Raw genomic sequence first — 24,941 nt, forward strand, 5'->3', positions numbered from 1 at the left:
AATTAATGTTTAACTACATATAATTATTTCACATATATAAATATTGCTAGCATTTGCAGTATTTCAGTACGTTTTCATGACTTTGTCCCTATTGTTGTCTCAGACATTAAGTAAATCAAGAAATTTGATATTCCAAGGACTGAAGTTTCATTTGGTATGAAAAGGATCCTTCCAGAATCTTTCAGTTGTTTCAAAGTTTTGTTTATACCTCTAGCTTTACTTACTTTATTTTTCTGTGTTTTTATGAATGGACTATAGTGAAAAATAAAAGACAACACCTTTGAAGGCATGGTGGATTTTGATGTATGTTCTAAACAAATAATGCTGGTTTATTATAATCAAATAGTGAGCCTGTTGCTCCTCCTACCCTTTATAGTCAGCACTTGGGAGCAAAATTGTTCCTGATTGCTGAATGAGCTAAGTAGTGATATTTAGCACAATTCCTTATTTTCATTCCTGCCTCTCTCTGTAGTCTGCTTTGCATAAAATGATTTGAGAATTTAGAAAAATAGAGGCCAATCTACCTTACTGTACATATACTTGTATGAAATTAATATAAGATGAAGATTTGATTGTTTATCATTGAGAATAATTTACATCCCATCAGAAACTAGTAATAAAAACAACCGTCTTACATCCCTAAAGTGGATATTCCTTCTTTAAATTGACACTGGCATTCTTTTGTCAAAAAGAGTAAGACGTTCAAAAGCACATTCCAGTTAGCTTAACAGGATGCAGTGCTGGTAGGTCTATGCTTCATCCAGGCAGATTGCTGGTGAGCTGACTCCCATCTCTTCACATGGTTGAGAGAGTCAGGTGTGGTTGGACTCTTCATTTTGGGCTTGCTGCCTCTCAGCATTTATGGTTACAATGGCATAATTGGATAAAGATATGGTCGACATTTCAGCAATACACATAAATATTCATACACGTAAACATAAATGCCATGTGTTCGCATAGAGAGGTAGAAGTGTTTCTGTTTTAAAATGAGGATTTATTTCTAAGAATTATGAATCACAGTTTACATTTACAGCTATCTTGTCTTTTCCCCTTAACACTCAGAAATGTGATTTTATCTGATATTGAGTTGTGATTTTTTTTTTTTTTTAGTTAACTATTAACTTGCCTTGAGTCAAAGGTATCTGCTTTCTTTTTTTCATCCTTCAAGCCTGCATCCTCTGGGAAGCCTGCCTTTCATATAACTTCTCCCTCTTGCTTCTCAGTATTTTGTGTTTCCGGTCACACTCCTTGGGAACATGAGATTTACTTGTCTTTTGATCTCCAGTTCCTGACCTTGGTAACTGGAATGTTAGCACAGACTCAAGAAGTGTTGAGAGTATACCAGCGAATGAATGTGAGGAAATGGACATTTCCATAATTTCACATGCAATAAAAGCAATCCAATTTGTTCATTTTTTTAAGCATCAATAAATTTAACTGCTCATATTCATATTTATCTTACTAGTTACACAAACTCTATAGCGACTATATTTTTACATAAGATTGAAATATTATTTCTGAGGATAAAACAAAGGATTGTTAGATTCTAAAAGTCAATCTCCTGCCATCCCTAATGTCCTGACCCTTCAATACAGTTCCTCATGTTACAGTGACTCATAACCATAATATTATTTTGTTGCTCCTTCATGAATGTAATTTTTCTACGGTCACAATTAATAGGATAAATATGCAATATGCAGGTTCTCTGATATGTAAAGGTGTCAGGACCTACAAGTTGAGAACCTTTGATTTACTGTATTTGTGGTTCATTCGTTTGTAATTTAGTGAGATTTATTAAGCAATTTCTGTGTTTTCATTATTGGGTTAATAGCCAATAGAGAAAAAGATCACTTGGATATTCTCACTTCCTATAGTGAACTTCAGTCAGAAAGCCAAAGCATTAGTTAATAGATGGTTAAAGTACATGCAAGCAAGAGACCACAGAGACAGGAGCCTACAGAAAGGACAACTGAGTAAAAGCAGTATGAAACCTCTTTTGTCCAAGATAAAGTAAAAACCTAGGTAGAAAGTACAAAATACACTTCTTGATGTTTTCACAAATCACCCAGCTGAGAATGATGGAGATGTGACTTCTCCCAGTTAATTGGTTATATCTGCTTTCACCAGCTGTGTGAAGGGGAGCCTGTGTCCTGCAAGTTAGCCGGAAGGTAAATTATTAAATGACATGATTAATAGAAGAACGTAAATTTTTATTTGGAAATCTTCTTGATGGGTGTGTTTGAACAATTATGTTTATGTTTAATTAGAATTTTTTTTTCTGATTCCATTCTCACCACTTGTTTGAGTTGGTATCTGGGAAGACTCTGTGAGGGTGGAAAGCATAGCAGACTATTGAATATTGACTTTGTCTTACATCCTTGGAATTTGCCGTGATGCGTTCACCAGCAGTTATTAGCATGGGCTCTTCACACAGTCCTAAGACAGAAGCAGTATTGTCTTACTTCTTAGTGTTTCTCAGCTTCCAAATATTCTTATTAGCAATTGTTTATGTTACCAATGGCCTTGCAAAATAGGGTAGTGAGATGCTTGTATAGCCAAGTACTTTTAATGAACAGGACCTGAAACCTTACAGTATTATAATCTCTCCTGCTTGAGGTCTCATCTGCCTAAGAACATTTGGCTAATAAACAATAGGATATGATTAGGACACAGTTTCCCCCACTTACGTGTTCAGCTCTTTCTAGAAGGTCACCCTGTCCACATGAATGGAAATTAGGAGGTAATTTTAACAAACATTTAGTGCAGGGGACTTTTTCTTTCTCAGATCTGTTAAAACTATCATCTTCAGATTTTGAAGTTTAGAAAATCTGTTTTGCCAAAACAAGTTATGATGAAGGTCTGAGTCACACAAACTAAAGTCACGTGGAACTAGTATACAAAGTAGAAGTACCATCTAATTTATTACAAGAAGTGTGACTGAAAGAAAGATTGCAACTCCTGGGTCTACTGTACAGCAAGAAGCATTACTCCATTAGAAAAACAGACTTGGAAGTTTTCAGTGCATCAGTGAAAGGATCTCATGAGTACATTTTCATCAGGTTACATAAAGCTCAAGCATTCCAACTTGTTAATTTTTGAACCTTCAATAAATGTACCCCCTCTTATTTGTATTTATTTTACCACATACTCAAAATGCATATTAGCTATATTTTTAACGTAAGAATGAAGTTATGCAGAAGTTATTACCTATGTATAAATAAGTCTTATATCTGTAGCTTATGAATACAGGCTCAGAGGCAGCAAAGTTAGACTAGAGCTCATGGTTATGACAGTCATGACAACGAAGGCTTCCTTTCCTGCTACCGGACACAGTACTCCTGTAGAGGGTGAACCCAAGTACCCTGGTCACTGGTGTACCCCGAACCCAAGTGCCTTGGCTGGAAGCTTTTCCTTTGTTTTCAACTGTTAGCTTAATTTTCATTCACATTTCTTTAAGAGTCTAATGAAACTGAGACTATTATTAGTAAACAGTATATATATGTTAGGCTATTAGATCATGAATAGCTATGTACTTACAGATTATTCTTTTGCTAAACATTTAATGATTTGATTATTATTCTTCCTAGAGCATAAGATTATTATGATTAGGATCATTGTTCACCTTAATTTATTTGGTTATATTAAGACACTTAATTGGTTGATCAGAAATTAGTTAATAATTTGCTGATTAATAACTTACAAGTATGTCTTTCCACAGTTTGTATTGAATGATAGCAAATCAAACAACAATTAGCATAATTTAAAAAAATGATTAAAGTATTCAACAAACAGTAATCAGAATGGAGTAGATAAAAGAGATATCATCACATTTTTAAAGAAATTTTCCTTAAGAAATTTCACCTTTCTCTATGAAGCATCTACTTGAACGTGAGAAAATTATGGCCACTTGAAAGTGAGAGAAGTTACAGGCATTTTAAAACAGCTATTTTTTTTAAACGTATGCATTAGTTTCACCAATGAGAAAATGTTTTCCCACTAGTGGCCATTTGTAGATTTGGGCTACATAATTTATTTTAAAAGAGTTTTATCCCTTTTCCTATACATTGTTACAAGAACTTTAAAAATAACCCATTGCACAACTAAAAATAAGTTGACCAGCTTGAATGCAGTTTAGGTGAATTTCTCAGAATTTCAAAAAACGTCCTCACCTCTTTCTTCCCAGGTCCCAGATTTCTAGCTGCTGTTCGTAGGTTTTGATCACACAGAATAAAAGATAAAGACTTTGTGAGAAGCATTTCAAATTTAGGAAAATGTGAACTAGATCATGGCAAATATACTTAAATAATGGCCTGTATTCCATCATTTATCAAGGATCTCACACTTCAGGGAAAAATCTGAGGCTTAAAGATTTTAGGAGTAGATATTATGAATTGACTGATGAATGCATTAAAAATGCTTAACGTGATGGATCCCCAGGTTTGGCAGTCTCTAGATGGTCCATCCTTTCGTCTCAGCTCCAAACTTTGTCTCTGTAACTCCTTCCATGGGTGTTTTGTTCCCAATTCTAAGAAGGGGCAAAGTGTCCACACTTTGGTCTTCATTCTTCTTGAGTTTCATGTGTTTTGCAAATTGTATCTTGGGTATTCTGAGCTCTGGGCTAATATCCACTTATCAGTGAGTACATGTCATGTGAGCTCCAAACCCTGACACCATTGCATACACTAACAAGATTTTGCTGAAAGGACCCTGATATAGCTGTCTCTTGTGAGGCTATGCCCGGGCCTAGCAAACACAGAAGTGGATGCTCACAGTCAGCTATAGGATGGATCACAGGGCCCACAATGGAGGAGCTAGAGAAAGTAACCAAGGAGCTAAAGTGACCTGCAACCCTGTAGGTGCAACATTATGAACTAACCAGTACCCCAGAGCTCTTGACTCTAGCTGCATATGTATCAAAGGATGGCCTAATCCGCCATCACTGGAAAAAGAGGCCCATTGGTCATGCAAACTTTATATGCCTCAGTACAGGGGAACTCCAGGGCCAAGAAGTGGGAGTGGGTGAATAGGGGAGTGGGGAGGGTATGGGGGACTTTTGGGATAGCATTGGAAATGTAAATGAAGAAAATACATAATAATAATAATAATAATAATAATAATAATAATAATAATAATAATAAAATGGCTAATGTGCAGCTAGAATTTCTCTCTTTCCCTTACACTGTGGTACTTTAGCAGTAAGCAGATATTCTTACTCAGCGCAGAGTGTGGCCTGTAGGTGATGAAGCTTTAGTGTGATCAGGCATTGGCAACTCAGTGAGTTTACTTTGTTCTTCTCAGTCACTTTTGTTTGTTTTCAGAGAGAACTATTTCTAAACATCATTTTTAATCTTGAAGACCACATACTCATACGTTAAAGCTAGATAAACTGAAACTGCATATTTTGAAAATTCAGATGACATTGAAATGTCAGTAGAAGTGGAAAACTTTATCTTAACCCATGGTAGTTCTCAGGATGCTCTCACATGATTGGCATGGCTCTGACAATGAGCTCATTGCCCATTCTCCTCAGCACGTATTTATCCATCCACCCTTGAGTCAATATTCTTGGGTACATATAGCACATTTTCATTTCACTGTATACATACATCACTTCCCTTTTAAAACTGAAATATTAAAAAATATATATTTATTATAGTCTTTCAGCTACCATAAGCCCTTTTGTGGCCTGAATCAAGCCCCCCTTTTTTATTTTTAATTTAGAAAGCACTTGGAAATGTGGGATATTTTCTCCCAATGTTTGTGTTTCTTTGTGTTCCCTGAATGTTTCTTACAGCTTATTTAGTTTCTCCAATTGCCTCCCCATGCAATTTTTCCTGCAGAAGAGCAAAGGCTTAAAATATTTAATATGCTACACTGACAGCATGAAACATGCCAATTTAGTTCACTGAGATAAATAATATTTTTTTAATGCCTGTGGACACTCATCATGGCTGAGATTTCTTTTCAGTATATTTTTGGTCAGAATCAAAAGGAAAACGTCTAGATGAGATTGCATATTGACTCTTTTTATGGAGAGAGCCCTGTCCTGGCCATTCTTTGTCTGTGTCTCATCATTGGCCAGTCACTGACTGATCACCTCCTTGAGGAAGGCAGTCCTGTAGACATGGAAAGTTGACCATAAGTAAGACCCTGTGTCTCCTTGCAAAGTTCTCAGTGAGTCGAGTCGATAAGGAGTATACTGCACAGCCAATGGGATTTACAATAAAGCCATGTGTAATGGTCTGTGTGTGTACTGAGGAAAGAATGCTTAATTCTGTCTGTCTAGCAGACGTAACTGAAATGGTACCAGGTCTTTTATACTGTCTGTAATAGAATGTTCCTTTAGGACAGGGGAGAAACAGGTGGACAAGACAACTTTAAAATGTTCTATCTTTTCAATGAAGCTTTGCAATTTAGAAGCTTAAGAGCAAAGTGTTCCTTTGCTTGTACCTCATTATGTGTATTATAAAGGCTGGATCATGTGGAAGAGAAACATTGTGATACTTGACTCCAGGGGGAAAATTGGTGACGATAGAAAGTTGCCATGGCTACGTTAAAAACCCAGCTTTCCCCTTTCTTCTATAACAAATTTGCTAAGTTCATTTGTATAAAGATCTCTGAATCCATTCTTTTATTATCTGATTTTAGAGTCCCTTGTTGTAAAATTCAGCCTTTCTTTACTTCTAATTGAAGGTTTCATATGCCTAAAGAATCGTTGAGTTTTACTATACACATTAAAAAAAAAAAAAACTTTTCTTTTTATTTGAGAAATATTTATTTTCTAGTCTCTGAAACCTAGTTACCTGAACTTGTTTGTAGGTTTTTATTAAAAGTGGATATTTAAAATATTATAATTAAAATATTGACCTGTTCACTGAATAAGTTAAATGACTCTTGCTTTGCATAAAGAAATATGACACTGGTTTATAAAAGATGTGCCTATGGACAGAATACCCTTTCTCCTGTGCTGTAAGCTACTCATTTTTGAAGCTTAGAGATTGGATTACATGATATTTGAGAGCCGGACGTGGTGGCACACGCCTTTAATCCCAGCACTCGGGGGGTAGAGGCAGGCGGATTTCTGAGTTCGAGGACAGCCTGGTCTACAGAGTGAGTTCCAGGACAGCCAGAGCTATAAAGAGAAACCCTGTCTCGAAAACAAAAACAAAAACAAAAACAAAAACAAAAAAAAAAACCATGATATTTGAGATTTCTTCACATTCCAAGTTTGTATATGTATAATACTATTCTGTGAATAGAAATGTTCTTAAGGTGTTTGATAATTGTCTAGGTGCTAACTCATTTATCCCAGTTTAACCTTTGAATTCTTTATTCTATAATGTTTGTATTCATTACTCTTACCCTGCACCATTAACAAGTTAGGATCAGTGCATTTTACTTCTAATGGCCTTTAAAGGCTATCAAATTAGTTGTCTGTCATTATTCTAAATTAATTGTCTACCAGTATTAGTATTTCATTTCATGCTTATTTCTAGAGGGTAATAAATGGAAAAGAGCATCACCTCAGTCATCAAATGGAGGGGGCAAACAGCTTGGGTTTAGGTGCCCAGATGTGAACAGTCATGGATACAAGGCTCTTCATTTAGCCTCCAAGTGTTATCAACCACTGAGATCCACTTTGTGGCAAATTGTCACTGAAATAGCACCATTCACCTGCCTGTTTTCTCAGACAGATGTGTGGTCCATGTACAGGCTCACTGAGTTGGTGGTTGTTGCTACTTTTGGTTGATCATAACACACTATTCCAATGTTAACAGGTAGGCATTGTGGAAGGACAATATTGAGAAATCTTTCTGGTCCCTAGGGATAATTTTGTTCTGCATTTCAACCAATCAGATTACTCTCTGAGCTTTAGTTTCATACCAAAAAAAAGGTATTTCAGTCTAAATTTTCATATTTCTAAATGAATTGTTAATGCTGTGTGGATTCCTGAACCTTCTTGAATGAAGAGTTGCCATTATGAAGACGTTTGCTTCCTACAACTAACTAGCTGTAGAGAGTGAGAGATGCAGCCAGAGCCAAGGACTGTTATTGCTGGTGCTGTGATTTCTGGACCATCACAAATAATCTAAGTATTAACATTATGAAAAGAGTTCTTATGTATATTTATTTTTGCTCAACCAAGCACTTAATTTGTATATTATATGTGAAAATTATTTTTGAGCAGAATTAGCAGAACACATGACATTCTAAACCACAAACTTCCTTTTTGTGCTTGAATTTCTTCTCTCCATATAGTTAGGAAGTCTAAAATTTATATCAGAACTGTATTTATTATTTAGTATTATTTGAGACCTATTTTAGAATCTGTGAATAGTGATATCCCTTTTAGACTTCTTCTTTATTCTTCCCTTATTTAGCATTTATTTCGTCCCAAGGGTACTCCTCTTTAGGGAAAGTGCTCATTTGTGGCTTCTCCTTGACCTTGACACATCTCAGACTAAAGTGCCATTATCCCCTATTTTGAATTGGGAGACAGAGATGAAATCTTGCTTTAGTTTGTAATTGAATCATAGATGTATGTGGAAGATGCTCTTTGTTAAATTACAAGCACACTAGTCACAGAATATTATGAAAATGTGCACATTTAAGGAGAAGACCTTGCGACCCCTCGTGATTTTATTTGCAAAATGAATTACCTTCGGTCTCTACAATTATATGATTTTTACAATAACCTTAAATCCATTCAAAACTATATCAATGTAGACCTTTGTGAAGATATAATATAAAATGTTTGAATAGTTTCTGAGTGTGTATGCTGAAATTTCTTAATTTTAGATTCTTGTCACATTTACTTACATCTTAAACATGTTTTTCAAGTTCTCTATAGAAATAAATAGTTTCTCTAGGGTCACAAGTAATCTTTGAAATGATTCTTATGACCTGAACAAATACAGATTTTTAGAAGTTTTGAAATTGTGTGTGCTAAGAACTGAGACTCTGCCTCTTTTTGTACTAGGCACGTGCTTGCTTAATTACATTTTTAATCCTGGGATTATTTTTTTCTTCCAAAGTGAGGGCTAGAATATATATATATTTTATTAGATATTTTCTTTATTTACATCTCAAATGTTTTCCCTTCCTAGTTTTCCCTCTGAAAATCTTCTAGTGTGTGTGTGTGTGTGTGTGTGTGTGTGTGTGTGTGTGAGAGAGAGAGAGAGAGAGAGAGAGAGAGAGAGAGAGAGAGAGAGAGATGAGTATGTATACAGCTCCCCTCCCCTGAAGTTTTATTTTATCTTGGTTTCCAATGTGAAATGCTTCTGTTTTACCAGCTATGCCAAAATAGGTAATAATCAAAAAATACCCTCAGATTTTTTTTCTTTTTAGTAAACTCAGTTGGAAGAAATAAAAGGTAAGTGGCCTGTGAAGAGGGGAAGGAATCCTGTGGGTCAGAGGCCAATCACATACTGTGGTCAGAGGTGGATGCATGGTTAATTTGTGATGTTATCACAGATGTCTCAAGGTCAAGTTTTAGAGTTCTTTAACAGCAACTCAGAGTGTATAGGCCCTGGGATTTTCATATTTGTTCCAACTATAATAGAATTTTGACACTCATTACTTTAATTGTTCTTTAAAAAAAAAAAAAAAAAAACATGGCCTCTCTTTCCTTAGTTGTTATTGTTCTCTCTGTGTCCCTCTGTCTTTCTCTCTGTCTCTCTGTCTATTTCTTTGACTGGCATTTTGTGTCTCTTTCTCTCACACACAGAGACACACACAGACATACACATATACATACCCTTGCACACACAGACACACACAACACGTACATATACATGTGCACACACACACACGGGCTGCTGAGGCCATTTAGTGTTGCTTATGGACATGGTGATATGAGAGGGAGGAGCCCTTTCATGGGAGCCCCACTTGAGGGCAAAGAACTACTGTCAACTAAGTAATGCTGAGAGCAAGAGAAAGCCTTTCCAAGGAAGAGCCCTCAAATGGCTTTCTAGCCCCAAGTGGTCATCCTTGCAGTCATATACTCATTGCGAAATAAGACAAACAAAAACATAGTATATCAATCAGTGTTATTGCTGAAACTTGAGAAAATAAACTATGTTTTGAAAGGCAGTCAAATAATAATCAGATCTTGTGGTCAAATCCTTTCCTCAAATGATGTCAGAAAGACTGCAGGACCACACTGCCGGTGATCAGGGTCATCCTCTGACTGATGTGAGATCAGTGATGGATAGTGCTTTTCTGTTTCTCACCTAAGGCAGGAGGCCATACAGATATGCTCCATATTCTTAATTCTTTATAATGAGCATGGGACAGTTTGTGTTTTAATTTAAAAATTCGGCCAAATTTCCCTCATGTTCCACGGTTTTCCCATTATACTCTTGACAATTTGCTTAAAGCAGCTTTGCTGTATTTTTGTCCAGGGACTACAAACAGGATTTTAAAATAGAAAAACAGAAACTCAATTGGAGGCTTCAGAAAAGCTTCCTGAATTATAGCTTTGAGTTTCAGAAGTAATCTTTTAAGCAACACACAGATACAGCTTTCGTGTCTGTGTGCATGTCTGTACATCTTACTGTGTGGCCATTCCTTTCTGCACTGATTGTGTCTCTAATACTAGCATTGGGATATGCTGATGTCAGATTACTCCATATCTTTTGGTGGATTATCCCCTTGTTTTTATTTATGGAATTAGTGACTGAACCTAAGGTCTCACGAATGTTTAAAAAGAAAAAAGCCCTCTACCACTGCCTAAACCTTGAAAGTGTCTCAAAGAACAGACGGAGTTAGTTTCTAATACTTTCTGGGCCTATCGAACTTTAATACTTATTTCTTATTTCATTCATAGACATCAAACACAAATCGTCCTTCCAAGTTTGGCAATCTGGACCATTCATAAAAATGCATATTTAAATCTTAATAGAGAAAAGATGTCTGTTAAAACGAGCCCATACATTTGCATCCACTTTACTTTGAAGCCTAGATCTCACCTCATGTATGGATCAAGTAAAAACTAGAAGACAAACCACCTTTTTAGAGGAATGTCTTAGAAATTGTCTTCAAATAATTTGGAATTTCAATTCAGAACATCAGTTTACATCAAAAAAAGTTCTACACTAAGCAATAGCAGCCTCAGTACAGTATTTTAAACAGTCTTATGTACTATTTGAATTTTACATTGGAATGATGAGAAGAAATTTTCCCATCATCATCAAATGCCGTGACATCCCAAATCCTTTCAATTTGGTTCACTTAACTATACCATTTGCACTGTAACCAAATATAATTATTTTATAAAGTACTGTTATTTCATTTGTAAAATTCTCCTACAATAGACAACTTATATTGCTCAATGAAGAGTTACTCATATGAGGTTCATATTATTGAAAATATTGGACCATTGAGATGGCTCACAGGGAAGGCACTTGCCACCAAGCCTGACTACCTGAGTTTGATCCATGAGACACACATGGTGAGAGGAGAGACCTGACTCTCGGGAGTTATTTTCTAACCACCACAGATTTGCTCTGAGGCACATGCCTAAACACAAATGTATGTATGTATGTATGTATGTATATATGTATGTATGTATATGTATGTATGTATATGTGTGTATGTATGTATGCGTGTTTCTTTTTATATATGAACAGTTACACGTCATCATTTCTGATGCGTGGATTTTCTTAAAAGTTGTGATACTATTTTGGTCAAGCTGCCACATCTTATGCGAGAAGGAATTACACTCAGAATAATGAAAATGTAAAGTTGAAATTCCAGCTGTCCTAAGCTTTGCAATTTCTCTCAATTGTATAAAGTTTAGATTATAAATGGTGTCTCATTTCTACAATGTGGATTAACTCCAGTGTCAGTGGACAGATTTTGATACTTTACTCATTCTTATGGTTTTCGTATAGCTCTGGCCCTAAAGATTCTTTTAAAGGGCCTTATTTTTTTCCACTAACAACAACAAATAGCAAAAATAACACCAATGGTCAAACTAATAGCAGGCTACTTCATAACACATCAGTTGAGCTTACATTCACAGCGTTGTATGCATCCTACCACAATCCTGACAGTAGGGAAAGCTATACCCATTTCTCAGGTGACAGAGGTTTAGGAAGAGTTAATATGGTGTTCCCAGTTTAAGAGTCTACTAACTAGCACCATCTTAGCTTTATTCCAGATCCTGTATCTGTTATCAGCCATTCTTAGCCTAGCTCATGCTGGCCACACATAGGTCTTTAGTTGACAATCCTAGAGAGTAAAGAGCCTGTTACCTGCCTCTTAAGGACCTTCCTGCTAGACCTGTGTCTTTCTCCGTTCATGAGCATGGCCCATGCTTTTCTTCCTTACACAGTGGCATTAGGTAAACATCACTTTCTTATAAACCTAATTGGGAAGTAAAACTAATGGTTTATTGCACGACAGTGAACACATTGACGTTGAAGGACGTTTATAAAACTTTGGCTTTAATTCTCTTACTTTTTGATTCCTTATTTATAGATTTCCTTATTGAGATCTCCATTTATGACAAGTTGCCATTGTATTTGTAAAATAGTCAAGACTTTTAGAAACAATGTTTTTGCAATGGAGTACTACTCAGCAATTCAAAACAATGAATTCATAAAATTTTTAGGCAAATGGATGCATCTGGAGGATACCATCCTGAGTGAGGTAACCCAGTCACAAAAGAACACATATGATATGTACTCACTGATAAGCAGATATTAGCCCAGAAATTTAGAATATCCAAGATACAATTTGCAAAACACATGAAACTCAAGAAGAAGGAAAACCAAAGTGTGAATACTTCGCTCCTTCTTAGAATGGGGAATAAAATTCCCATGGAAGGAGTTACTGAGACAAAGGTCAGAGCTGAACGGAAGGAAGGACCATCCAGAGACTGCCCCACCCGGGGATCCATCCCATATACAACCACCAAACCCAGACACCATTGCATATGCCAGAAAGATTTTGCTGACAGGACCCTGACATAACTCTCTCTTGTGAGGCTATGGCAGTGCCTGGCAAATACAGAAGTTGATGCTCACAGTCATCTATTGGATAGAACATGGGGCCCCTAAGGAAGGAGCTAGAGAAAGTACCCAAGGAGCTAAAGGGGTCTGCAACCCTATAGGAGGAACAACAATATGAACTAACCAGTACCCACCCTGCCCCTGAACTGTCTCTAGTTGCATATGTAGCAGAGGATGGCCTAGTCAGCCATCAATGGGAGGCTAGGCCTTGCAAAGATCATATTCCTCAGTACAGGTGAATGCCAGGGCCAGGAAGTGGGAATGGGTGGGAGCAGGGCGGTGTGAGGGTATAGGGGACTTTGGGGATAGCATTTGAAATGTAAATGAAGAAAATATCTAAGAAAAAAAGAATGTCTTTTCTTTTTCTTTTTTTTCTTTTTGCCTTCTCATTATTCCTGCTAGAATATTAGCTCTTCAGTAGTTTCCTATTTTGCTCCGTGTTTCAATATTTTAATTATTACATTATGTATATTAATTATTAATTATTTAAATATTATTACATTAATTTATTATTTATTTAGTGTGTGTATGTGTGTGTACACATAACCACACACATATGGAAATGTACCTGCCATGGCACACTTGTGGAAATGAGAGGAAACTTGAGCAAGTTGGTTCGCAATCTCTATTATATGAGCCCCAGTGATTGGTCTCAGGTCATTAGTCTTGGCAGTAAGCGCCTGAAAGCCCAACTGAACCATCTTGCTGGCCCCTTGTTCTCTGTGTCTAATATTTAACTAAAATAGTGGCTGGCATTGTGGCTCAGTATCTACTAAATGAGTAAATGAATGGCTGAATGGTTGAATGGATGCCACTTTTTTCTTAATTATACATTAGGATGATAGACATTTTAAAAACTGCTCCAGAAGGCAGTCATTTTACCTTTCTGATCTCACTCATACAGTGTGGGTGAGTGGGTTGCTGAATGAGAATACAAACTTAGCAAATGAGACATCAGTATGCATGTATTTTATTTCAGGACACTACAACACTAGAGCAAAACCCACATGAAAATACGATCATGCAAGGAGATGTAATTAAATTCAAACTGTTGAAAAAAAAAAAACAATCTTTAAAAACCTCCAACACTATTCCTCCTGTGTAAGGTCTTCAGTAAGTACTGTGTGAGGAAGTCAAAGGAAATAACACTTATTGGTATATCTCTTTCAATGAAGGTGTGGTTATCAATTGATTTTTCTGTTGTATGTGTGGTAATAGCATCATGATGGTGACATAAGGCATGCAGATTCTTAAACTGTGGCCTCTGTAGTTTGACAACACAGGGAACCGTGTAAATTGGGACATAATATGCTCTTAATGTCTTAAAGTGCTTAAATATTTTTACAAAAGAATGGAGAGTGCTGTAGCAACAACAAAGTAATAACAACTACACAGATAATTGAGTGTAAGTGATGAGGGCTCTCTAGAAGGCTGGCCTGACGTGGCTGGAGGCCAGCCCTCACTTACTCCAGACAATAGTGATCAAATGGAAAATAATGGTTACACTGACAACCTGTGAGGCTGCATCTTTAGTGTAGTGTGGCTTAGATTGGAATTGCCAGAAAGTGACACTTAAGACAGTGAACTTCAGAGAAGAACACCCTGCTAATGAAATGTACAAATACCCTGTGAAGGAAAAAAAAAATGTATGCAAGTTCAAGTGCTATCTCTTGTGAGTAGGATTATGCAAATACGGTTGGTGTTCAATCAGCTGGCACTGCACATAGGACGTGAGTAAAGTGTACTTCAAAGTGTGTGCTTTGTGTCCTAGGTGCCATAATACTATCCGCAGGGTTGAAATTCTTGTGATGAATCAGAGCTTTGTAATGGGCAGCTGAGTGTTTCAAATAAATCTTTGGGAGTTCATTATTATCCAATGAAATTATTGCTCACTGGATCTGAAATAACAAATCTGTGGCCTTGACATTTAATCAGAGCATGAAAACACGTTTATTGAATCTCGTATTTAAGATTATTGCTGCAGCAGCAGCCCAATTAAAGCATGTGTATTTTCAAAATTCCATTTGGACACTAAAATGTAAAATGTGTGTTATCCATGCATGAATTCTTTTATTCATTGCTTTATGTTTAGTTGCCTTTTCTCAAATATGCTTAGTTTGAACATATTGTACACACACACACACACATACACACACACACACACACACACACACCTACCCAGTTGTTTTGTTTTTTGTTAAAGATAAAGGAGCAAGAAGTTTGTAATGACAATATTCTTCTGAATAATCAGTTGAATGTAAACTATTTATAATAAAATATTGAAAGGGAGTTTGTACCTGTTACAGGGCTGTTGTCCAAAATAAAGCAGTTTTACATAGTTACATAGTTTGAATTATTAGAAATCAAATAAAGTTCCTCTTCAAACTCTGGCTTTTTAAGTAAGATTGGTAGAAAGGGGAGGGAAAGAGAAAAGGAAGAGAGAAAGAAGGAAGAGAGGAAGAAGGAAGAGTCCCTGCTTCTAGTAACCCTTCTCTCACATTCTAGGAAAAAAAATTCCAAGTATTGTCTATTCATGAGCATCTGCAAATCACATTTCAGCTTAACTGTCTCTTCTCTGATTTAATAGAAGCTTTGATTGTTTTCTAGGATTTACATCCAGAGTAATTGTTTTTGCATTTTAATATAGAAGGAAGTAGATTGAATAAATGCATAACATATTAGAAATGCTATTAAGCAAACGATTCTGTGTGGTACTATTGAATGAATGTTTTCTTTTACTCTTCTGAGCACAACACAAATTTCTCCAATTATTTTTAAATTGATTGTTCTTTATTGTTGCCCAAGGAAAGGTGGGGGGAGATCCAGTTATGTGTTGAATTCACTTCTTTTGTCTGAAATAATGGCCCAGCCCACAACAGTCACCACACAATCCAGATGTCCATCTCTGTAGGTCTGTAAGTGCGATTTACAGCTACACCCAGCATGTGAATTATTTTTCGCACCCATTTTAGTTCCTGTTATTATAGCATTATTTATAATGCCCGGGTGTCTTCTAGCAGGTGTAGTTCCCTCATCTTTGCCCCGTTGCATCTGTAACTGAAAATATGATCTCCCCAGCACTCCTGCTAGGGAGTCATTGACAAACTCCCAGCAGCAGTGGTGATGGAGAGAGAAGACACATCTTTGCTTGTCACACTAGCATCTGAAGAGGTCAAAAAAAGTTGTCACGATTGTCAGTGGGTTGGAAGAATGGGGCCACAGGTGGTAGTGGAGGCCTGCAATCCCAGCTCTTAGGAGCCAAGTGGAGAAGATTTTCTTGGGGTTTTATAGCAAGATCTTGTGTCAGACAGACAGATGGACATGAAAATATAAAATAAAACAAGGAAAAGCTAGCAGGAAAACTTATAGAGAGGCCTGAACTGTTTTAGATACTTTGCCTCCTGGTTTGGGGGTTCTGTGTAAGAAGTGAGTTACAAGTGAGTGTTCTAATTTACTTAGCATAAAGACACTAAACTGCTTGCCTTGCTGTGTGTTGACCATGGGTGTGACATGTCATAAGGTCCTGTGTGGTCTGCTTATGGGAAAAAAAAAGCATAATTTTGGGGACAAGAATGCTTCTCAGAATAGTAATGGTATCTTACTTGCTCCTGTTTCTGACCTAGAAAAATAAACTTGCTTTTGCTGGTACATTAAGTATTGAGCTATAGACTCTTGGGAGTGTTGTACGTTGATTCAATAAGTGTATTTCGGGAATTAATATAGCTAAAAGAGCAGTGTTGATAAAATTAGGGATGGTAATAGGCAGCATCTCTATCATGTTCCGGTCATACCGGCAAGTAGCATTTTGATAATAGATTTTTTTCTCTTCCCCTTTCCAATAAGCATGTGTTACAGATAATATAAATGAAGAAGACAAAAGCAGTCCAATTTTTAAAGCTTTAAAAAACATAGGCCTCTTGTCAGGAGATTTCTTTCCCTAGGGTGGGAGCAACAATACAAACATGCAAACATGTTGTATTTGTTTCTTACACGGTACTCCAAGAGACATTTCCCAACAGCAAGCTAAATAGCATGTGGCAGTTGCCACAGCAACCCATTTTTGTGATTTGCAGAATAAGCAAGCGAACCTGATGCAAATTGTCAGTCAATGAATGAGTTGTGTTCTCATGGAAGCTATAACATATGCAGGCTCGTTTGGTCAATTTATGTGCATTCGTGGCGCCTCATTCTCATGCGCTTTCAATATGCCGTCAGGTATCAATATTTCATTCTTCAGCTGTGTAATTTCTGAGTTTCATATATGATGTTAACTGGAATAACTAGATGTCAGACAAGCAGAAAGGCTGTTATTGCAAACAGAAGGTTATTTGACATCTGTTTACAATTCTTGGCATATTGGTATATCAATTCTTAAGTTTATAAGGAAGATTCAACTTCAAGTTCTTTAAAGTGAGTATTTTTTTAATAATTATCATGTATAAAAACATATTTTTCTCTCAGTGAGACCTATGCTGCAGAAGTGGGCTTAGCTCTGGTCTGGAAATTCCTCTATGCAGTCTAGCAGGTGGGCCCATATATTGCACTGGGCTCTATATTCAACTTCTTTTCCCTCTCTCCTATCCTTTTACATGTATAAGGCTGTCCCCCCAAACCCCAGTGTGTGTGAGTGTGTGTGTGTGTGTGTGTGTGTGTGTGTGTGTGTATACATACATATAGATAGATCACTTGTTTTCCTATTCATTGAAATGTCTGAGAAGTTATGACCTTCACATTTTGAATCAATTTTGTTCATGAACTAATGGAATGAGAACCTGATTATTTCTACACATATTTAAAGCTAGAATAAATGAGACACAGTTTACTAGGAATCCACAAATGTCTATTCGCTATGTTCCCCTAGCAAGTGCCCCACTAATCATCCCTTCTAATAGCCTTGCACTTCCTTTTATTTCAAAGTCTATCTTTTGCATTTTCTCCTAGAACCAGAAACAGGAGAGACTGAATAATGGAGTCCTGGGAGAATTTTCTGTCCCCAGCATGCTTTCTCATGACTGCTGTCAACTGCACTCACTAGTTTCATTTATCCTCTCCCATCCTTTCGTATAATTGATATGGTGATAGCATAAGCACACTAAACAGAAAAAATATAAACCTGAATCAAGCTATAGAAGTGAGGGCATTGCTTAACAAAAACATCAAAATAAGATGATAAATGTTCAACCTCTAAGACAATATTGACTTATGGATTGCAGAGCTATGGCAAAGGGAACAGGACATAAAGACAACCGAAGGAATAAAATTATGTAACTATTGTCTTGTCTCCAGCTGAGATTGTATAATTGCACTTCTGAAAAGAAAAACCAAACAAATGGCGCAAATCCATGCAGATAGGAAGGAGGTGATCCCTGGACAGAGGGTCATTTCTCTAGCAAATTGGACTTTCCAAAAGATTCCATGGATGTAAATCTGACCCCAGAGATAGATACAGGTCTGAGAATGATGTTGCTTTTTTCTCAAACATGTCTTCGATGGATGGGTATTGCTTCTCTGTGCCCTACTTTGTTCTGTATTCACCCCTAAAATCTCTTAAATAGTAAATGCAATTCTCTTCTTTTTCTCCATTGCTTTCCTGTGCTCTCAGATTAAGATTTAGTAGAACTAGTCTAGTAGTTTAGGAATCAAACACAGACTCTGGTTTTCCTGTCATTACATGTCACTTTCTCCTTAACCGTTAAAGGATGAGTGATAATCGGACTTTTCTTATAGAAATACTACAAAAGTTAAATATATAAAGTCTCAATACAAATTCACCCTAAAGCACGAAGACATCATGAATGCCGGTCATTATCAAAATAACATTACTGCCATAATATTGCTACTCAGTTGGAATCCATTATACCTTACACTTGGCTTACTGGTGGTGATGTGATAATAAATGGAGGCACAGAAAGAGAGAGCTTCTTGGATGGCATTTGCTTCTATTGTCAGAAACGCTTAAAGAATTTACTTGCCTAGTAGACTTTTTTCCTTATTATTTCTGTGTAAATACCTATTACAGTCTGGTGCAGTCTGGCATAGTACTATTGTTTGTTAAAAGACAATAGTAATTGGATACCAGTCACAGCTCAGCATGAAAAGATTGTATAACCCTTAATGGTCTGCAGATGTTTTAAAAGTATCCAGAGTTTAGATATATTTGAAAGTACGCATGTATGCATGCATGCTTGCTAGTATAGGAGTGGGGCTATAAAATTCAGTTATCTATGATAAAAATTCAAGCATTTGTTTCAGGGCTTTTTTGAGATGTTGGATGTGGGAAGGTATTCTTTCTTGGGCTGGAGAAAACAAAGTCTTCTAGAAGTTGTTAATATTGATGTGAATGTTGCTCTGTGGTTTTAGATTTCCAAGAAGTGCCAAGGAGAGGACAAATGGGGGGGGGTGAATGAAACCCATCCCTGTGAAGTTCCAGTGACGAACATACCCTGGGTGGTCTCACAGATCATGCTAGCATCAGCAATTTAGAAAATATTGTAGCCAGAGTCTTTCATGCTCAATATCCCCAACTTTGCTTTCTTTGGGGGGAAAAAAGGTACAGCATGGTTTTGACTAAAGTTTGAAAATTGCAATGATACTTATCATTGCCAACATTGTCCTTATAGGGTGTGAGCTCTGAAGCCTTGTACTGGGTATAGCAACGGCTTGTAAGGCTTTGGATTTGAGCTGGGATGTCCAACAGGAATAGAAAATCCTCTTAGTGTCACACAATAAAATCATTTTGTTCTAGTTTTTCTTCATAGAAATATGAAATCTCTGCTGTTTCTATGGTTGCATTATTTACTTGTGAACTTTGATAAAGTAATTTCTCCCTCTTTTGTCTCCTTTTCCTGGCTTACAAATGAAAACTTCTGGAAGTCAGAGGCAGATGCCACTCAAGTAGCTTTCCCCACTGCCACTTCTGATAACACATCTCCATTCCTAAAATCATATTGGGACCCAAATTCAAAACCCCAAACTTGGGATGTTAATAAGCTCAATGCAGAGTAATGTGTTACTATCACTGAAATGCCAGTTTAAAGAGGCATCATAAAAAGTGACTCTGTGCTGTTGTCTAAGCACCTGGGAGACTCCAGCAGGTGAGAGTGCACTGGTAAGGGGTATTTCATGGAGATTTCCTACTGAGTTTCTCTGTAGGGTTCAGTAAAGAGAGAATATAATCTATACTTTGTGAAATTTCATCCTTATATCTGGTGAAGTACTTGATAGGCAAGGGGTTTAATCACCTGGTTTTCTGGGTTCCAGTTGTTCCTTTAAATAATGGGGTCACTTTGAGCAAGTAACTTAATGTCTGTCCAGTCTATCCCAGCTTGTGGATTTTGTTATATGAATGCTGGCTCTCTATTTAACGAGCTTTGATAATAAAATCTGCAGACAGTGTAGAATTCACTCATTGGTTTGGTGGCACTTTGGTAGTGTTCAGTAGAGTTACTGTGATAGAATATATGAAATGGGGGATGCACAAACACACAGGCCAAGGACGTCCAGCTCCTGGTAGACCTCATCTGAGAGTGGCTTACTCTCTAGACCAGGGAGAACAGAGCACGTTAACCAAGGTCTTGTCTTATTACAAGTTGACTAAATTCACTTGCTGGGATGTATCAATAATATCTCTTATAAAGAAACCTGTAATTCATTTAGTTACACCCTCATATCAATCTATATTTTGGGGAAAATATAACATGGTATACCTATTATATGCATATTCTGTATAAATCTAAGCAATTTTCATAGATTAAAAATCTTTACTTGGAAGACAATAGAACAGCAAAGGCTGATATTTAGCTATTTAATGCTTAAGACTATTTTTTTTCTTTTTTTGCAGAAATTCACTAGAGCTTCTGGGGTCTTGCTCTCAGAGTTTGTGCGATTCTACATTTTAATAAAGTTATCAAGGGAGTTTTATACAGATCAGCATGGATAAAAATATTCATCTATTTGCTGTGATACATGTGCCACTTATTATCTATATAAGTGTATTCATGCTTATTACCAAAATGAAATGCCATTTTTCAATTAATGACCAAGTAGTGTCTTGTCTTAGAATATCTCTGCCTTCAAAGATACATAGAAGTCCCAACCCAGTATGAGCATAGGCAGCTTGTTGTTATATATACTTAGGTATAATGATGTGTAGTGGAAAGCCTTGTACTTAAGTGAAGTTCACAGCTGTATGCATTAGTGCCTCTAGTACAGTGTGGGAAAAGAATTGGTGTTGGTCCAGGAGAAGAGTTCCCATTCTAGATCCAGGAAATTATGGAACATAACTTAGAACTGCTCCTCATCTTTTCCAGATTTGCAAAGTATAGAAAAATAATACAAAATTGGCAGTATTTTCCAAACTGAGTCATATTATTAGGAGTAAAATGATAAATTAATAATTGCTCTCTTAACACAATTTGTAAGATATTTATGGTCAAGAAAACTTTAGTTATTTTAAATCCAACTTATATTGTCTAAAATGTGATAGAAATCTTAGTTCATAAGTCACTCTGCAATTCAACCATGATGCTCTTACTGTATATTACACTTATCTGATTGTACACATTAATAAATATATTGAAGTGGAAATCAGTGTTTGGTATTCATGAAATAAGAAAGTACTCTCGCCAGGCGTGGTGGCGCACACCTTTAATCCCAGCACTCCGGAGGCAGAGGCAGGCGGATTTCTGAGTTCGAGGCCAGCCTGGTCTACAAAGTGAGCTCCAGGACAGCCAGAGTTATAAAGAGAAACCCTGTCTCAAAAAACAAAAAAAAAAAAAAAATGTACTCTCAAGTTATACCATGTGGCAAATGATAAAGATGGACTAAATATTATATAGGCTATTTGTATATGATCTGAAGACTGTGATCCTATTGTTGGGAATGTCTGTGAAAAGTGCTTCCCAAACCAAAAAACATTAGCCTTGTTCCTAAAACTATCATTGGCATTGGAACAATAGCATTCTTCTTCCTGGTGTAGATTTTGCTGTCAATATTAAAGGTGAGAGTCACGCCCTTTGCCATTGAATACATTTGGAAAGTTGTTTATCCACATGGAGTCTCAGGTCCCTCATGGAGAGATGAGGTGTATACAGAGCTTAACCAGAGTTCAGGGCATGCGTCATGAATCAGTGCTAACAAGCGTCTCTTCCTCCCTTCCCTTCTTTATTCATTGTTATAAATAAATACAAGAAGTAGCAGGACATAGTTTTTAATTAAAAATTGTTCATGTTGAGCAAGCAAGATGACTTGGGGCTGGGGTACACAAGCTGCCTACCAAACCTGGAAGCCACGTGCTCAAAGGAGAGAACTGATTTCAGGAGGCTTATCCCCACATTCCTCATGTGTACTGCATGCTCGCATGCTCACCCAGACACAAAGAAAAGGACACATAGATATAATGATGTCAGTACATACATGTCATTCATGTCCTTTCAGTTGGGTGGTAATGTTGCGTTTGACTATTTTTATTGCTTCAGAATTAAAACGTTTAGATACTTGAATTTCTTTGTTGAGTTGTCTAACTAGTTATGACTTAAAATATATTTCCATGTTCTTAAGACATTGTATGTGTAGTCACTGGAGGAAGCCTCAGTTGAAAAAAAATGAAACCGTGAGGATCAGTTTTCTTCCTGCTACCAAGTGGGTTTTAGGGATGGAATTCAGGCTAAGTGCTTTTCCTCACTGTACAAGCTCCGCTTGGGAACATTCTGACATGAATTTCTCCTTTAGCTTTTGTGTGTAGGACATTAGAACTTGAAGGGTTCCCCTGCTAGCCTTTGGTGGGGACAAAGTGAGAAACTTAGAAGCTTTATGAAGAGCCAATGTAGATGTTTTCTAATAAAGTTTCAGGTTTGGCCTAGAGTTCACTTTGAAAACCAAATGACAGCTCCCATCAATTGACTCTCTAGAGCTGGAAAGCTATTGATACTGCATAGGATCAATGAGTGCCATTGAAAATTGATGCTCCCTGCTTCAGTGGTGTTATTCAGACGTTTTCCATTTTCTTGATTAAGAAAGAATGCATGAGGACTGAGTGTCAGCAGATCGAGCTTAGCTCCTTCGTGGGATTATTTTCAATCTATATTGAAATTGGAGGCATGAATTTTTTTCCTTCCTGCCATTCTTACGCTATGTGACCTCAGGTGATGAAGCATGTTGAATTCTACTTATAAAATGTAAAGGGAAGTATCTTATGAGCTGAAGGTCACTTGTCCTTTGTGAACTGAATTATAAAGCTAAGTCCAGGCAATCTAATGCAGATCAACAGTTAACTATAGATAGGTAGAGCACTACTCTATTCAGTGGGAAAAAGAAAACACGGGAATGAGTGCAGCAAAGAGCTTCTTGGCTTGAGTGTGGTATGGAATGATGAATGGCATAGTTTGCTGAGCATCCTGCATCTAGGAGGGCGAGTCAGACTAGCTGTATCCTTGGGCGGCAGGGTTGACCTTTATGACACTAATGCATGTCTTGTAGAACCACACTTAACTTTCACGTGGCGTTCTCTTTCCTTCCCACTGTCCTTTCTCCTTGGTGATGGAGCATTGTAAAGTGGACCCTTTCCTTACTCTGTAGTTTTGCTCTCAGTGCCTAAGGCACCTGCAGTGGATGGCCATCACCCCCTTGCCCTTCACAAGAATTAGAAAGCCATCTTCCTAGCCAAATATGGAAGTGATTTCCAGCAACTACTGAAATTTCAGCAAAGGTCACTGTGCTCCCCTGCGTCCTGCAGGTGTTGAATACTCTGCAGAACATATTTAGTACTCGGTGTTTCTGAGACTGACTTTTGATAAAAAATAGAATGAAGTAGAGCCCATGAGCACTGTTAGGAAGTCTGATAGGCTGGGATCCTTAGAAATATGAATGTAGTAAAAGGAGAATGAATATTCTAAAGTTATAAGGACAAATATGAATCATATGGTGACAAGATATGTCTGGTTTCAATACCTGTTCTAATTTTTAAATTTTCTTAACCAGAGTAAACTTACGAATTTGTTGACAGTGTAAATTAAATGCCTCAATTTTGTCATGAGACTGTCTTGTATTATAGAAAACTTATTTTAGGGCATGAATCTACTAAAATAATTTGGCTTTCTTTATTAAAATTTAAGTTTTAGAAAATTGTGTAAGCTAAACCCATCTTTTGGTACTGTGGTAAATGAAGCCCCTTATATACTTTCTATAGTCAAGACATCCAGCATTTTTATTATTCAGAATTGCTGTGAGTCTGAGACTTCCCGAGCTCTTGCTTAGCTCTGGCTCACGTGTGAGCACAGTCCTAGGAGCGTGTCTGTGCCTGGTCTTGGATTCCTTGCTTTGTACAAGCAGAAAAGTGCCGCCTCCCTTTCTGGTTCCACAGGGCATTGACCCTAACAGTTTCAGCCTCTGGAAAAAGAGAACTGAGTACTGACACACAAGTCTTCACTGCCTTAGTGGGCCAGTGTGGTGTGGACAGGCAAGAAAGAGTTCATGAAGACTGAGCCTCCCTGAGCAGAGCTGCTCTGAGCTATGGGATGCTGTGCTTGCTAGAAGTACAACTTGACAGCACACACATGGTTCTTTTTGCTTTGTTGTTGTTTGGTGATGGTGGTGGTGGTGGTGGTGGTAGTGGTGGTGGTGGTGGTGGTGGTGGTTGGTGGTTGGTTGGTTGATTGGTTTGGTTCTTTTGCCTTCTTAAATTTTGGATAATATCATTCATTTAAAAAACATTATTACTTTTAAAAGTTCAAAGCAATATCACTTGGGCTTTCAGACTAAGACATGTTTTGTCAGCTAAGTTTCTTGGCCTTTTAACTTCACCATTTTGCAAATTTAGCAGTTTATATCTTTGAGTCGTAACATTTCTGGATTGTTGTGTGTCAGTTCCTCCTTGTGGTTGGTTGACTAGCCAGGAGGGAGGTACCCAAGGAGAAGCTTCTCTGTTTT

The 24,941-nt window shown here is 37.1% G+C and overlaps 2 protein-coding genes across 6 annotated transcripts in view; one reads left to right on the forward strand and one right to left on the reverse strand.

The window, feature by feature from the left end:
- Immp2l (inner mitochondrial membrane peptidase subunit 2) overlaps positions 1 to 24,941 on the forward strand; it is an 879,462-nt gene that overhangs the window by 401,510 nt on the left and 453,011 nt on the right. The window lies entirely within an intron of this gene.
- Positions 1 to 24,941, reverse strand: part of Lrrn3 (leucine rich repeat neuronal 3) — a 33,621-nt gene that overhangs the window by 3,055 nt on the left and 5,625 nt on the right. The window contains exon 1 of one of the 2 annotated variants that reach the window (XM_029484781.1): positions 4,170 to 4,198. The exons of the other annotated variant lie outside the window; for it this stretch is intronic. The gene's annotated coding sequence lies outside the window, so the exon portion shown is untranslated. Of the gene's footprint in view, positions 1 to 4,169; positions 4,199 to 24,941 lie in introns of those variants that run through there. 2 annotated transcript variants of the gene reach the window in all.

This window comes from Mus caroli, chromosome 12 (assembly GCF_900094665.2).
Source record: "Mus caroli chromosome 12, CAROLI_EIJ_v1.1, whole genome shotgun sequence".
NCBI lineage: Eukaryota > Metazoa > Chordata > Mammalia > Rodentia > Muridae > Mus > Mus caroli.